This window comes from Schistocerca serialis, chromosome 1 (assembly GCF_023864345.2).
Source record: "Schistocerca serialis cubense isolate TAMUIC-IGC-003099 chromosome 1, iqSchSeri2.2, whole genome shotgun sequence".
Lineage (NCBI taxonomy): Eukaryota > Metazoa > Arthropoda > Insecta > Orthoptera > Acrididae > Schistocerca > Schistocerca serialis.
In genome coordinates, this window is record NC_064638.1 from 379,751,079 (window position 1) to 379,769,304 (window position 18,226).

An 18,226-nucleotide genomic window follows, 5' to 3' on the forward strand; every position below is an offset into this window, starting at 1 on the left:
GAACTACTTAAACCTAACTAACCTAAAGACATCACACACATCCATGCCCGAAGCAGGATTCGAACCTGCGACCGTAGCGGTCACACGGTTCCAAACTGACGAAATCCATGACAGTACGAGGGGTTGGAGATCTCTTCTGAACTGAACGTTGCAAGGCATCCCATATATGCTCAGTAATGTTCATGTTTGGGGAGTTTGATTTCCAGTGGAAGTGTTTAAACTCTGAAGAGCGTTACTGGAGGCACTCTGTAGCAATTCTGGACGTGTGGGGTGTCGCATTGTCCTGCTGGAATTGCTCAAGTCCTTCGGAATGCACAATGGACATGAATGGATGCAGGTGATCAGAATGGATGCTTACGTACGTGTCACCTGTCAGAGTCGTATCTAGACGTACCAGGGGTTTAATATAACTCCAACTGCACACGCCCCACACCATTACAGAGCCTCGACCAGCTTGAACAGTCCTCTGCTGACATGTAGGGTCCACGGATTCATGAGGTTGTCTCCACACCCACACACGTCCATCCACTGGATACAACGTGAAAAGAGACTCTTCCGACGAAGGAACATGTTTCCAGTTATCAACAGTCCAATGTCGGTGTTTACGTGCCGAGTCAAGGCGTAAAGCTTTGTGTCGTGCAGTCGTCAACGATGTATGAAAGGGTCTTCGCCTTCGAAAGCCCGTACCGATGATGTTTCCTTGAATGGTCCGCACGCTCACACTTGTTGATGGCCCAACATTGAAATCTGCAGCAATTTGCGGAAGGGTTACATTTCTGTCATGTTGAACGATTTTCTCCAGTCGTCGTTGGTCCCGTTCTTGCAGGGTCTTTTTCCGGCCCCAGTGATGTTTGAGATTTGATGTTTTACCGGATTCCTGATATTCAATATCACGGTAACTCGTGACATGACCGTACTGGAAAATCCCCACTTCATCGCTACTTCGGAGATGCTATGTCCCATCGCACGTGCACCGACTTTAGCACCATGTTCAACTCAATTAAACCTTGAGAAACTGGCATTGAAACAGCAGTAACCGATCTAACAACTGCGCCTGGCACTTGTTGTCTTATATAGGCGCTGTCGACCACAGCGCCGTGTTCTGCCTGTTTACATATCTCTGTATTTGAATATGCATGACGATACCATTTTCGTTGGCGCTTCAGTCTAAATCTCTCCTTGCTCAGGATTGGTAGTGGATTTACACTAGTCGTCCCACGTAATTCTTTCTTTCAGATAGCTTCTGACGGATCTAAAATCTTGGTTATTTGTTCTCATCCGAACGAGTAGTGACAATGGAACGAGTAGTGACAATGGAAGCTTAAAACTTGTTCACGAATGCGTTTTTGCAATCTTACTAAACTTCGTAATAAAAACACCTACACTGTATAAAAAAATGCCATTTCACGATTCCAAAATTTCCCCGAAACGAAATCAGTGATAAAACCACAATATTTATGAGTTACCATGGTCACTTTTCGACGTGTTGGCTGTTGGCCATCGGTTGTCGCCTAGGGATCTGCGGATGTCATTTGAGTAATAAGTTTCCTGACATTTCGCAAGCAGGGGTGGTTGACATTGTTGTAGGGGACTGAGGATCAGAGGCTTGAAGATAAATCCCAAGACGCTCATCCTCAGTCCCCTACGGTGGTGGGACTATCATCTCTTCCTTTCCTATCGTCTTTTCTCCTCTTCAGACTAAACTATTCCTTGTATTTCCTTCTTCCAATTCAAAATTAATTTTTGTAAAATTTTTGTTAAATCGGTTTTGGGAAAGCTGCCAAAGTAAAGAAAAAAAAAAAGAAAAAAAAAAAAAAAGCACAGACCCGCCTCCACGTGGCGGGACACGGGCAACGGTGCGACCGGATGCGGGAACTGGTGTGAGTTTCATCAACTACATCAGTGTCCGCACACCGGTCGTAGCGGCCAAGTGGTCAAAATAGACCCACCTTAAGCACTTAGGTGGTGGGTCGTAAAATCAGGGCGGCAAGTGAAAAAAAAAAAAAAAAAAAAAAGTGTAGGCTACTAGTGGCGGACTGGAGTCAGGCTTGCATCCGGAGTTTGTGTGTACTTACCGCGCCAACATCTGAGGGCCTTTCCCTGGTCATCACTCTGTGATTCTCTCCTTACACACAATAGTCGTTTGCTGCAGCACAGGAATATGCAGGGGATAAGCAAAATGATGTGAACACCTGTACTTACTCGGGAATGGTTAATTAATAAGGGGTTGGACCCCCATTTGCCCTTAATACAGCGGCGATTTTTTTTTTAATACTGGCATATAATGATTGTATAGTCTCCAGTGGAACGTTATGCCACTCTTCGATCAGAACCTCTTCTAACTCTTGTGACGAGGGAGGCGGAAATCTGCGCTGGAGGTGCGCTCCAGTACCGCCCACAAGGGTTCGATAATATTCAAGTCTGGGGTTTGTGCTGGCCAGGGAAGACGCGGCAGTTCAGTTTCATTCAGTTGCATGCTCCTCATACCACTATTGTGCTTTCCAGGTTGTGTGAATGGGCACATTACCGTCCTGAAATATGACGTCATTGTTGGAGAACATCATTTGAATCATGGGGTGCACACGGTTATGTAAAATGTTCACATAATCGTTGACTGTAACACGGCTTTGAGAATAATGATCGGACCAGCAGAGTACCATGATATGGCTGCCCACACCATCACTCGTCCACCTCCATGCTTAACCGAATCAAGCAGTCAGGATTGTAGGCTTCTTTTGTCGTTCTCCAGACGTAAACCCGGCCCGATGTTGGAAATAACGAAGATGTTGACCCAACGGACCATATGACGTGTTTCCACTGATCACCCATCCAGGATTTATGCTCTTGACACCTTGTTTTACGCTTCTTTGCGCTGGTTGTCGTTAGTAATGGTTTCGGTATAGCAGCTCGTCCATGAATATTCGCTTTATGGAGTTCACGGCAGACAGTGTTGATAGGAAGGAGGTCTCGAAGATGGATATTGAGTTCTGCAGTCATTTTAGCGGCCGTAGTTTTGTGTTGTTTTGACACAATTCGTGTTCGCGTACGACGATCTCTGTCATTTAGTTTTGCTTTGCGCTCACTATAACGTTTACACGATGATATCTTTCCATTTTTTGTATAGGCTGCCATGACTGTTGAAACAGTTGCTCTTGAAACATTAAGTAAGTTGACTGCCTTGGTTACTGATGCTCCAGCTAATCGGGCTCCCACAATCTTTGGAACTCTTAGGTCTTTCACTGCACGTCGACCACGGCCTCTGAATGTAAATACGAAGTGTGCACTACTCGTAAACAACCTGCACTGATGCCTAGTTCGTACTGAACACGCACAATCCAGCGCGACACGTGCGTTACGTGCATTGTTGACCGTCAAACACAGCCATCCCACTGCTACCACTGTTCACATTATTTTGCCTGTCCCCTGTATACTGGTGTGCAACAGTTAAGGACGGAAAGTAACTTTCGCATAATGCGTCACTACCAAGTAAGTAACATAACTCGACGAAACTCGACCCATACGTACAGAAAGAACTGCTACTTATAATAAAGCAGGTATCTGAAAGAAATACGCAATTTCTTCAGACAATAATTCCACTGAAGTCGCTGCGGTTTCTAGTGGTCTACTGGACATTACAAAGGGTAAGAGATGGTTGTTACTAGCGCGCGTGATCGCCACGGATGGCAATACATGCTCTGCAACGCGCTCCCAAGCATGCCGCAAGGTTGGTAAGAAGTCTTCGTGGCAAGGCTTTCCATTCCTCCACCAGAGCGGTTGACACCAGCTGGATTACCGTTAGTCCATGTGGGCGCACTGCAATTCGTCCCTCCGACGCATCCTACACATCCTCTGTGGGACTTAAATTGGGGAATCGGGTAGGCCAGTCCATTTGCCGAATATTCTCTCTTTCCAAGAGCGGCTCCACCCTCACCGTTCGACGCGATCGCGCATTGTCATCCATAAAATTGAAGTCGGCCTCAAATGCACTGCCGACAAGAGGCAAATGGGGAAGGAGTACAGTGTGACAATAGCGTTGACAACAAGTGCATAGTGTTCACAGATTTGCAAGTCACTACACACATGCAACATAATGCCTCCCCATACCATAACACTTGGAGCACGAAACTGATCATGTTGGTCAGTCTTGCTGGGCTCGTTAAGTGTTCCTACCTCTCCCCATAAGAGGGTACGTCCTCAATCAGTACTGCGACCGAATTTTCTCTCATCCGAAAAGAACACGCTACCCCGCTCCTCAATGGTCTACTCGCTACACTGTTGGCACCATCGCAAGCGATGCCGCCGATATGCGGGTATCAAGGGAACGCAACGTACTGGTCGTCGGGCAGAGAGACTGCCCCAATCCAGTCGCCGTGCCATTCTGGAGCATGAGATTGCCTGCTTACAGCCCTGTTGCAATTGCACCAGTTGTTTGATGGGGTCCCTTCTTGCCTGCACAACAATGTAGCGGTCAGCCGCTGCTGTGGTTCAACGTGTCGACCATCTCTCTTTTGAACGCAGTGCCCACTGTTCTGAACGTTGCACATGGAACAGTGCTGTGAGTAATACCAAACTTCTGGGCTATGCTCGTCACACTAGTCCCTTCTTCCAGTTTCCAGATGATGCTTCCCCCTGTGAAGTCATGTCGTCTCTGAACCATGGTGCAATGAAGAACACCTCCAAAGTGCACCGTAATTGCTGGCTGATTGATATCACTGTCCTTTTCTCTTTGCTTCAACTGCCTCGATTTGCTCCATTTGGCGCTACTGTCACGTAACATTAAGCCAGATGACGTCCAACTGTCTATGCAGGACTGGGAGACCTTTGGCAGAGGCTCCCGCACTTTCGACCATTTCCACCTAGTACTTAATATGTTATACTACTTTATCTACTTCGTCCGTAAGTTTTGCAGAAAAAAATGGTTCAAATGGCTCTGAGCACTATGGGACTTGACATCTGTGGTCATCAATCCCCTAGAACTTAGAACTACTTAAACCTAACTAACCTAAGGACGTCACACACATCCATGCCCGAGGCAGGATTCGAACCTGTGACCGTTGCGATCACGCGGTTCCACACTGAAGCGCCTAGAACCGCACGGCCACACCGGCCGGCAAGTTTTGCAGAGTAGTGTAGTATCCGCTTATCTTGAGGCTTTCTTCTTTCTTGTTAAAACTATTGTCATGCCTCTGAATTTCAGTGGCTTCCCAGAACAAATGGGCTTTGTAGCTTTTCTCCATCCCGGGAACCTGCGTGATGGCGAATTTTACTCCGTTGTCTGTCTCACACTGCGCACACTCCACCACGGCCGATTTTTCCAGTTGTCGCAGCTTGCAGTACCGACGCTCGATGATGCTGGTATTGATGGATCGTCCAGTCATTCCAACTTTTTCACATGTACGCTGGAAGCGGTAAACTCCCAACATTGCTAATATATCTCTCTAGTCCTTTGTCAACCTTGAGACATTCTGATCCTCTGCGCCAGTTCGTGTAGGACTTTTACGCCGTGTTTACACAACACACAGGATGGCCGATTATGCTCATCGCCATAGGGCTGCTTGGCAAAAGGCTAAAATCAGTATTAAAGTGAGAAGTTTCGATATATATTTCCGTAGGGACCACGACGAAAAAATCAGAGTAACTACAAAGCTCACAGGGAGATTTAAGTATTCATTCTTTTCGCGTCCCATTCGGGCATGGAACGAAGAAAAAACGTAAACGTTGTACACTAGGGAGTACCCCCTGTCACACACTACACATTGGTTTGCATGGTGTGTATATAGTTATAGATACTCTGTGCAATTCTTAATTTTTCTAAACCATCATCCATCCATTTTAAAGTAGACCCCTACATTCTGATAGGGATAAAGCATTCCGTAGGGCCTCGCATATGGTGCCCTTTGGTTGACTGTTGATTCGAACTCTTTGAGATGTGCGAGTTATCACGAATACATGTAATGACATGCGCACTTGTTTCAGTTTATAAGAAACTGCTCGGTGTCATGAGGTTCACGGATGCTCCAAGGCTGACTTGATTAAAGAGTATTTTTTGAACGTTGCCGCGCAGTTCCGAGATAAAGTAGAGCGTCGTTTTAGACCGTGCAAAGACTATTTGACAGGTATACAACGTGTTTCCGAAAGAGCGCGCAAAAATTTAACAGGACATAGAGGATGCTCCACTGAACAATCTGAGGTAGGGATCCTGGGATCGGGAAGCCAGCCAGCTTACGAGATAATAGGAATGAAATCACGTTACCGTGTACTTTTTTATTTACGTGAGTTACAGTTAACTGCAAATACCGTCATTGACACAATGAAACGTAGGATTTGTACTGTATCTTACAAAATGTGCTGAATTTGACGGCCATCAACCTCAGTGCAAGCGCGACATCGGCGAACCACTTCAAAATTAGGTGTGCGAGTGGTCCTCATGTTGCCAGGTCCCTCGTTTCTTCTTTCCAATGGACCAGTCTCCCGCACCCATCGATCGAAAGAAATAAACTCTCGTCTTGACGCATGACGCCTGTTAGGAAATCGTTCCCTGTTCAGCTTTTCAGCAGCGAGAGCATTGCAACGTAATTCCCCATACACAAGGTGCATGACAGTGATTAAGCTTACCCACAACGGATATTTTAGAACACATGGCTGTTAATTGTATGTAAATACATAAAACTGCAACCAGTCACTTTGTTGAATAGTTATTTATTATTCCATGAAACGGATTTTGACCTTTTCCAGGTTCATCTTCAGATGGTTTTCTGGAAGTTACATCGCTATTTCTAGCATAATGCTGGGTGCTGGCTCTGTGACAAGAAGATGGAACACGCTTTAATGTATCGCGTATCGCCATGAGTATTGTTTATCTGTTGATACGGATGCAAAATTTTAGTTTTGTACATACTGCGACGGTGTGGAAGGCTCTTTTCCGTTAGCGTCCATCTGCCTGCTTTCATCAAAATGGACTGTGTATGTCCAAATTATGGATTACGGGAATCATTGAAAATAATTTACATTTGCCACTTCTTCCTTTAATTGACAAATAAAAGTGACGACAGCAATAAATTCGCGAGATCCAGCATGAATAAAATAACAATAAATTTTAAGACAGTAGAATCAGTTATATACATCACACGTTCTGAGTGACGATGATAGCGGTGGTGGAAGCTCCTGGTAATCCTAACCATAAGTAACGAATTTATATGTGGACGGTGTTAGAGAAGATGATGTATGGAAAAAAAGGTGTAGGATGTATATGGTGTAACGAAATGGTAGCTAGGGTACTTAATCAGGTGTTTGAATGATCTCTATTAAGAAGGAAAAGGGTGGATCAGAGCATTCATATACATCTTACAACTCATATTAATAAGGACTGGGCGAGTTAAATTGACGATGGGTCTACGGATTTAAAAATACTAGGACACTAGGACACAAAGTGTTAATCTGTGGGAATAACTGGCTTAGCTTCACTTTTTCACGACCGTGAAAGTTTGGAATATTTCAAGTGCGGTAATTTAATTCACACTTGGCAGTCGGACTTCCCAATTAAATGAAGGGCAGGTTCTCAACAATTCCTACAGCTCTTAGTTATCTCTGTGAAATGGCAGTAATGGCTGCTGTGCAAACTTCATCCAAACCTGTTACTGTGGTTTATCCAATGACTCTCTCCGACTTATCCACTTGGCAGTCCATTGGTAACAGAAAGATTAATGTTAAGAAATAATAAAATACAAAATAGATAATCATTCACATTAATACATTTTAACGATACGTACATCTTAACACACCAATACCAGGAGGATGAAAGGTATCGAAAGCGGAGGCATAAGAAGAAAGACAGACAAATGATAAACAAAACGTAAAAGATACAAACTCGACCGTGCCCTTTTGAAACAGTATGGATTTACATTTAAAAATAGGGCTCATTTCGTTGTCTTTAATTACTCAGTGTACAATTATTTCAGGATGTTTACCAAAGTAATCTTGTAAGCACAGAAAAAAGACCCTTATGTGATTATAATCTACATCAGTACTCCGCAAGCTACCGTCTGCCGCATAGAGGAGGGTATCTTGTACCATTAATAGTCATATCCTTTCCTATTCCACTCGCAAATGGATTGAGAGAAAAAGGACTGCCTACATGACTCAGTAAGAGTCCTAATTTTTCTTATCTTGTCTTCGCGGTTCTTACGTGAAAGATACATTGGCGGAATCGTTCTGCAGTCAAGAGTGTTTCACGAAAAAAATGTTCATCTGGGTAGGGATGGATGGGGTAGGAATTTGATAGGATGGGTAGCTGTCGGGATTGTCTCATGGTCTGGGAGAGACAGTTATTGAAAATGCGCTGAGAAAAGGTGTGCTGCCGGCCGCTGTGGACGAGCAGTTCTAGGCGGTTCAGTCTGGAACCGCGCGACCGCTACGGTCACAGGTTCTTATCCTGCCTCGGGCATGGACGTGTGTGATGTCCTTAGGTTAGTTAGGTTTAAGTAGTTCTAAGTTCTAGGCGACTGATGACCTCAGAAGTTAAGTCGCATAGTACTCAGAGCCATTTTTTGAAAGGATGTGCGAAGTCTTTGGTGACGCTGGTATCATTGCGCCATCAAGGAAACATCCACGAGAATCTTCTACTTAGCGTTCGTCCCATTTAGTACAGGGTCCGCTGTACTCAAGGTTTGTCAAATTTATTTTATTTACCTTTGCAGCCGGATGCCATTCCCGTCGCCGCATTTTAACATACATATATCGTATTTTGTGAAACGGAAACTGCGGATCAGCCAAGCATTTGCCTAAACGAGCGTGAGAAGCCGCCTAAAAATCACACTTACCTTGGTCAGCGAACCAGCCACGGTCGTTAAGTCGAGCCAAGTCTGACTCACCTCCGTGTCTTGCAAGCTGGCGTCCTGTGCTTTACGCTACACAAGCGTATGTAATGTTCTCCAGAATGAGTCCCTTCTTCCCTGTTAGACAACGTACCTGTCAACAGCTGCTGTGCTGGGCCGTGGCCGACCACCTCCTCTTCGGCATCAGCGCCTGTGGTTCGGAACGCTCCCCATGCATGTGAAACGATGCTGTGAGTAATACCAACGTCCTGGACTCCATTAGTCACACTTCGTCCTCCTTACAGTTTCCTGGTGACTCTTCCTTGTGTTATGTGATCCCAGTGACGTCTCTGGGCCATGTTGTAGTGAAGAGTACCGCCACAGTTCACCATAACTGCTCGCTGTTTAACACACACTGTCTCTCTGTTGCTTCAATTGTCTCGTGTTGCAGGGTGTAGTCCAACTTGGCGTTCTTAGGAATACCCCTGTCTCAACAGGAGCCTTCAGGAGATCTAAAAATGATCTTGATGTTTAATAACGCATTAAATATGCGACTCCGTAAGCTTTCCCGGCGTAGCGTAATAAGTCTTGACAGTCTCTTTGGGTTTTCTGCCAGATACGAAAATCAACTCGATTCAATATTTCGGCGATCCAACTGTTCGCCATCTTCAGGAGAACGCTGCTTCCGCTGCTGAGTCCCGCTGATAACTGATGACATTTGCCAACCCCCTGCATGAGTAAATAGTTTGAACGAGTCCAGCCCTCATAAATGTTAAAGGTGGCAACCCCGTGCATGGGTGTTCACAAACATTCACTTGGCATACCCCCATAAATATTACAGCTCAGCAGCATTCTCCTGAAGATGACGAACAACTGGATCGCCGAAATATTGAGTCGACTTGATTTTAGTATCCGGCGGCAAACCCGAAGAGACTTTGAAGAACATATTAAACAGTATGTAAGTCGGAAGCATCCACAGCGTGTGCTCCGAACTGAGGTTTGTGCATATGGCGCGTGAGCAGTAACAGCAAAGGGCAGCGGCAAGCCGTGGCGAGAGGTACAATGAGTCACTTGCTCAACACGCCCAGTTATGCTTTAGGGCAGGCGTAGTGGTTTCCTGAAATCTTAGGATTAAGAGGGCCGCTGACAATGTCACTGAAGACCCTGAACAAATGAATGACGGGCTTCCAGCTTGGATGTACCACTTGAGATTCGGACGACGGATATGTTACATTGACGATGGCTTACAAAGCTTTTTTGTGAAGTACTTGATTTGAAATCTGTCTATTACCGAGCTGAAGATTTTTAATACAGAAGAGCTTGTATGGAAGAGTCGAATTCATTTAGTAGGTCGAAATAGTTAACACTTTCATACCTGGCCAGGAAACGAAGCCCAAAAGATGTACTTCATACACGGCTGTGGGATGGATTAGCAGGACCACAAGAACAATCAAGAAAGACGACCGTATATCTGCATGATTCATTAAAGATAACATTCACTGAGATAGTGAGGAATCCAAGGCGGCTGTGACGTACCACACACCTATATAAGGTGCGTTACATCGTAAGGGTTAATGCCATTTGGCGCTATACTCAGGCTGATCTCGCGTCATGTGTCGTCCGGCTTTCTATGCAAAACTGGATGACCTCTGGCACTTTCATTCCTAACGAGTGGTTAATATGTTTCTTTACAAGAACTGTACAAGCTGAAGAGAAATGGAGTAAGGACTTATCCTTAAGGTAGATCGTTCTTTAGGTTTATTGGGGAGCTAATGTTGAAACATCACCTTAGTAAAATTTATGAATTAATGTGCTGGTAAACCCCTTACGTTATTTGATATTCAAACAGCTGAGCAGAACCGAACGTACTCAGACATTTCTCTCTTTACTTATTCTGAGCCGGCCGGAGTGGCCGTGCGGTTCTAGGCGCTACAGTCTGGAACCGAGCGACCGCTACGGTCGCAGGTTCGAATCCTGCCTCGGGCATGGGTGTGTGTGATGTCCTCAGGTTAGTTAGGTTTAAGTAGTTCTAAGTTCTAGGGGACTGATGACCTCAGAAGTTAAGTCCCATAGTGCTCAGAGCCATTTGAACCATTTTGAACTTATTCTGATCAACACTAAACTGACACACAATATTTTTTAGCGCAACGCAAACTGACTTTCGATAATCCCTACAAGAAATTGGCCCTGACTAACAATAACATATACCTTTCATGAATCACTTACCTCACAAAAATCTTCGTTACCCGAACTACTGCAATACAGTGAGCGCCAATACTGCCAGCTATATAAAAGATTCTAACTACTGAAGGCATTAACTACTGATAGGTATAGTTAGCAAATGAAAGATTTTGATAGAGAACAAACAAATTATTTACCTTAATAGTGTTCAAAAGTCGTCATTATATATATATATATATATATATATATATATATATATACAGGGTTATTACAAATGATTGAAGCGATTTCACAGCTCTACAATTACTTTATTATTTGAGATATTTTCACGATGCTTTGCACACACATACAAAAACTCAAAAAGTTTTTTTAGGCATTCACAAATGTTCGATATGTGCCCCTTTAGTGATTCGGCAGACATCAAGCCGATAATCAAGTTCCTCCCACACTCGGCGCAGCATGTCCCCATCAATGAGTTCGAAAGCATTGTTGATGCGAGCTCGCAGTTCTGGCACGTTTCTTGGTAGAGGAGGTTTAAACACTGAATCTTTCACATCACTATGCGTGAAACTTGCCCGCACGCGTTCAACCGTTTCTTCGCTCACTGCAGGCCGACCCGTTGATTTCCCCTTACAGAGGCATCCAGAAGCTTTAAACTGCGCATATCATCGCCGAATGGAGTTAGCAGTTGTTGGATCTTTGTTGAACTTCGTCCTGAAGTGTCGTTGCACTGTTATGACTGACTGATGTGAGTGTATTTCAAGCACGACATACGCTTTCTCGGCTCCTGTCGCCATTTTGTCTCACTGCGCTCTCGAGCGCTCTGGCGGCAGAAACCTGAAGTGCGGCTTCAGCCGACCAAAACTTTATGAGTTCTTCTGCGTATCTGTAGTGTGTCGTGACCATATGCCAATGAATGTAGCTACAGTGAATTTATGAAATCGCTTCAATCATTTGTAATAGCCCTGTAGATATATATAAGTTCATGGTATCCAATATTACAAATTTACTCTTTCTGATGGACACACATCCAGATCGTCCGCTCTCAGAGTTCTGCCATCTCTCTTCCCGCATCCACCACTGCTGGCGTCTCACCTCCAACTGCCCAACGCTACGCGCTGTTCACATCCAACTGCCCAACACTACAATAGCGAATATTCCAATAATGCAAACCAGCCACAGACTGCACACAGCACAGTCAGTGATTATCATACAGGGCGCTGCGTGGCGTTACTAAAAAGCCTACTCACAATGTCAGACCCCACGACTACTTTGAGAAAGCTAGTTTTGCGCGAGGGGAAGGAAGGGGCGCAGCTGTTAGCAGTTCTGGCAGGGTCACCTTGGTACACCTCTGGCTCGGGTCACATCCTGCGTCCTGTTCAGCGGAAGTCAATCCCTCGCGCCGCCGACGCCGCCGCACAATAAACGCACTGACTAGAAGCGGCGACAGGCGATTTGTCCTTGCCAGGAGGACCTCGGAGCCGCGGCTCGCCGTGCGGTGTGTGCCTTTGGGCGGATGCGCCCGCCGGACAAACAAGGGCGCAGCCGGCCAGCACGTGTGGCCCCGCCCCTCCCACGTGTGTGTTTCTCCGGCCCCGGGCCCGGGCCACGCCGCGCGACGAAATCCGCCCGAGGTGATGTCAGCGGCATTAGGCCCCATTACGGCGAGTGCTGTGGGTGTCTGCCTCCCGAGCTCCGCCTCCCAAATTGCTGTGGAGCTCCTCGTCTCCAGCGCGTCGTGTAGTGCGTGCTGGCGCTAAAGCGGTCCCACTGCCACGCACCACTCACTCCCAGCAGCTAAACGATCGTTACCAGCAAGCGTCTCTGAAGTCTATACCAGCCAACCTAGACTACCGCCACGTCCGTTGTAGAACTGGTTACTTAGGTAACTTTGTATTCAGAGCGCTCAGCTTCGAGGTTATTAGCGTCCATACACAGCTTAACACAGTAATAGTATTTTCTTCGTATTCAGTACAACAGTACAATGGTTCAAATGGGTCTGAGTACTATGAGACTCAACATCTGAGGTCATCAGTCCCCTATAACTTAGAACTGCTTAAACCTAACTAACGCCGGCCGAAGTTGGTTGATTGGTTGGTTTGGGGAAGGAGACCAGACAGCGTGGTCATCGGTCTCATCAGATTAGGGAAGGATTGGGAAGGAAGTCGGCCGTGCCCTTTCAGAGGAACCATCCCGGCATTTGCATGGAGTGATTTAGGGAAATCACGGAAAACCTAATACAGGATGGCCGGACGCGGGATTGAAACGTCGTCCTCCCGAATGCGAGTCCAGTGTCTAACCACTGCGCCACCCCGCTCGGTCACCGGCCGAAGTGGCCGTGCGGTTAAAGGCGCTGCAGTCTGGATCCGTAAGACCGCTACGGTCGCAGGTTCGAATCCTGCCTCGGGCATGGATGTTTGTGATGTCCTTAGGTTCGTTAGGTTTAACTAGTTCTAAGTTCTAGGGGACTAATGACCGCAGACGTTGAGTCCCATAGTGCTCAGAGCCATTTGAACCATTTTTGAACCTAACTAACCTAAGGACATCACACACATCCATGCCCGAGGCAGGATTCGAACCTGCGATCGTAGCGGTCGCGTGGCTCCCGACAGTAGTGCCTAGAACCGCTCGGTCACCCCGGCCGGCAACAGTACAATAACTTTAGACAAGATGTCTATAGAACTACAGTGATTGCTGTGTCTCGACTGAAAAAATTATTCTCAGCTGCGGTTATTTACTGCCAATGTTGTTGGTGCTTTTCGTCTGTAGACCATCTTCACACAGCATGTCAGGCATTAAATGGACTTCGAAGTGATGCTGAATGTAGTCAGTCACGCGCAGAGCAAAATTCTACCACATCACTGTTGACATATACATTGTCTGGTTATGGTCTGCTGACCGAAAGCGCGGACAACACGGGCGTTAAATGAACGCGATTGAGATACTTTTTCTATAAAGGAAATAACAAGTGTTGTTTTGAGATGAAATACGTCTCGGTTACTGTAATGAGTAACACACGAGACCTTCACTTTTAAATATAAAACTGTAATGGAATGAGATAAAGTAATACTTCAGTAATGGTTATTTTCTTTCTAGCCAAGTGTTTTGCCGAACCGAAACAAGATGGAAATTACACAATCGGTTGCTGTCTGAATTTTCATAATCATGCAAAGAGTAGGAAATGGACAAATGGGGTATCAAATAGACTAGGCTAAGGTCTAGTTTAACAAAAATAACATGTAATTGCTTGAAAGAAACCCGAGTAATTCAGGAAAACTTAATTAGTGGTTTGAGGGAAATTACACAATCGTTTTTACTGAATGATTATAGTCAAACAAAGAGTGCCAAATAAAGAAATGGAATAATAAATTGACTCGTGCGAAGTCTAGTTTTCCAAAAAAAAGCTCAGTAGCTTGAAAGTAATCAAGGTAATTGAGAAAAATTTAATAATTCGATGGAAAACTGAATTATTTCGCGCAGAGCTGCTGATGGCTATATAAATGAAGTGTCAGAAAATACTACATCACAGTATAAATTGAAAGTTCTTTGCTTGCTCTCTATCTACATTCTCCTAATAGGAATATAATACCAATGAATATTTCAATGTATTACATTTCATGCTCCATGAAGAAAACCTGAAAATAAAAAAAAAATAATGGAAAATCTCGCACAAATTTTTTGTAAATTGATTTGCCTACAAGAAAGAAACAAAATAGATTAGAAAAATATTTGACTCGCTTTTGAATGACGTGCAGCAAATGCCGGTTGAGAATTTAAAGTTCAGTGTTTAGCTTAGAAACTTGGGAATTTTAAAAAGTGGCAAAGGATATTTGTCTGTTGGCATTTCACTCAGTGGTCTCCTTACGTCACTAACGCATGGATATATCAGCTGCTGTACGATATTTCGATCATCATTCAAAAGCGTGTCAAATGTTCCTCTAATTTTATGTCTTATTTTTAGACAAATCTTTTCGCAAAACGTTTCACCGTCTTTTTTACTTTTTATTCTTTTTAGTTCTTTGTTTTTCCTGGCGAGAATTGAGACATAAAGTCCTCTCTTACGCCCTATCTGACTTTCTTAGTATTCATTATGGCAAGTTAATATTCTCAGACATGTGTGTGTGACTCGAAGACATTTCAAATAATAGAACCTAATACGTTGCCCTAGAGGGCGAGTATTCATGAGAGTCAAAGGTATCTGAGGAGTGTCACAGGAAAGTATGGCAGGATCGCTCTCGTTCTCTACCTGCAACAGCGAACTGGCGGATTTCGTGAGCAGCAGTTTGGGACGATTTGTCGATGACGCTGTACAGTGTACAGGAAACTGTCGCCGCGGAGTGACTGCAGGAAGACAGAAAATGACCTGGATACGATTTATATTTAGTCTGACGAATGGCAGCTTGCTCTAAATACGGAAAAGTTAATGCAGATGTTTAGGATAAATAATCCTTTAATGTTCGAAAACAGCACTACTGATGTGCTGCAGGACATAGGCACGTCGATTGAATAAAAAGTGCCGCCCGCGGTGGCAGTGCGGTTCTAGGCGCTCCAGTCCGGAGCCGCGCTGCTGCTACGGTCGCAGATTCGAATCTTGCCTCGGCCATGGGTGTGGGTGATGTCCTTAGGTTAGTTAGGTTTAACTAGTTCTAAGTTCTCGGGGACTGATGACCGCAGCAATTGAGTCCCATAGTGCTCAGAGCCATTTTTTGAATAAAAAGTAACGTCCCAAAGAGACATGAAATGGAAGGAGCAGTGAAGGTCGGTCGTAAGGAAGGCGTGGTATTCGTTGATTTGAATTTCTGCCATATGTAAACTTGTTGTCAGCATTTTCAGTACAGTAACCAGCCATTCCTACACATGAAGAATGGCGTGGTTACGTGATAGCTACACGATGTGGATAACGTTACTGAAGCATCTCAAGTGAAGTCCGCAACACAGTATGAGCATAGGATTTGCACGTGCAACGTATCGCTGCCTTTGAGAAAGCCGTATGTGAACATGTGTCAGCATTTTCAGTACAGGAAGCAGCCATTCCTACAGATGAGGAATGGCGTGGTTATATGATAGCTGTAGGATGTTGATAACATTACTGAATCTTCTCATGTTCGAGGTGTAACAATTTCCATTTCCATCAGTGTAATAAACAAAAACATTTTCTTCCTTAATTGTCAGATGTTTCAGTTTTCTTCCTCTTTTCCCACACTATGTGTCGAAGTGCCGTTTCACTTGGTGGCTATTAGAGTATTATTTGACCCCCCCCCCCCCCCCCCCCCCCCGATCGTTTTTTAACTACTTTGGTGCTGTATTCAGCGTAAGTAATATAGTCGGCGAAAGACTAGTAGTAATAAACATTTTCTCGTTATCTGACCTTTCTTTCTATTTCTGTGCGTGAATGTGTGTGTGTGTGTGTGTGTGTGTGTGTGTGTGTGTGAGAGAGAGAGAGAGAGAGAAAGAGAGAGAGAAAGAGAGAGAGAGAGAGAGTGTGTGTGTTGAACTACGGTGACAATAGTAATGGTCGCCTCAGATATCTCATAGATGATGCAGTTAACTAAAGCGAAGTTGAACAAATGTTGAGTCAGATACTAGTATGACTTAAAAGTGGTGTAAAGATTGGCAGCTTGCCTCTCGGAATAGCCTAACTGTTTTGCTTGTGTCCAACACGGATCCAGCATTTTCGTCACATTGTACATCTGTAAGCCATTCTTATCCCTTTCTATTTCTGTTTCCTTCCTTCTCACCAGCAAGTATTACCCAGTTATGTCTCGCTCTTTCTCTGACCGATCAACTTCTTCTGCACGTCGATTCCTTCTGTGCTGCTGTCACAAATTTCTGTTAGATGTAGCTACTCACATTTCACAAGAGCGTAATCAGGCAATTGCTTAACACTGTGTTAATAAGACCGACATTCCTTAAATTCCATATATTCATTACTACGTACATTATCAGTTTTATTATTACTATTATCATTATATATAGCTGGTGTACTGTACAAATCGTCGTGTTTACTCAGTTACGAACTCTCGTTAGATGTAAGAGAGAAACTTACGAAGCTAATTTTTCTAGGTGAAGTTATAGATGAATAAAATCGTGCACGTCACAAGTCACAAACCGAGAAAATGTATGTCTCAGTTGGACTCAGTCATGTTATACAAATACCTTGATCTTAGAATCTGTAGTGATATAAAATCGAACACTCATATGGATTCAACCGTAGGTAAAGCTATAGCACATTACGAAAACGCGATCACTGTACGAAGTAGACTGCTCACAAATCACTCGTGTGACCTATCCTAGAATATTGCACAGTTTTATGGGACCCATACCAAATATAACAAGGGATACTGAATGTGTACAAAGAAGGGCAAGGCGAATGGTTACAGGTTTGTTTGACATATGGGAGAGCGTCGCGGAGATGCTGGGAAAACTGAACTGTCACACTCAGAAAAAAAAAAAACGCTAATTATGTCGAGGAAGAAAGGGAAATTCTCAGATCTCAGCTGCATATGGGCACTGCATTAAATGCAACGGTAGCATGTGAAAATTTGTTCCGGACCGAAACTCGAATCAGGATGCTCCGCTTCTCTGTACATACGGCTGCCGAATCATACAAATGATGTCCATAATATAATGAGTAAATTGCCTAACAAAATGTTAACAAGAAAGAACAGACAACACAATATAAGTAAGTATCCCGAGAAAGCCTGTTTACGAAATTTCAAGAAGCAGCTTTACACGGCGAATGTAGCAACATACTACAACCCCCTAATTCTTGCTCCCGAAGCGATCGCGGGAACAAGATCACACTAATAACTCAGGCGTTTAAGTAATCATTCTTCCTTTTCTAATTCTGACTCACAAGAGAACATCCCCATCGCACCCCCCACAGAATTACACTCCTGGAAATGGAAAAAAGAACACATTGACACCGGTGTGTCAGACCCACCATACTTGCTCCGGACACTGCGAGAGGGCTGTACAAGCAATGATCACACGCACGGCACACCCGACACACCAGGAACCGCGGTGTTGGCCGTCGAATGGCGCTAGCTGCGCAGCATTTGTGCACCGCCGCCGTCAGTGTCAGCCAGTTTGCCGTGGCATACGGAGCTCCATCGCAGTCTTTAACACTGGTAGCATGCCGCGACAGCGTGGACGTGAACCGTATGTGCAGTTGACGGACTTTGAGCGAGGGCGTATAGTGGGCATGCGGGAGGCCGGGTGGACGTACCGCC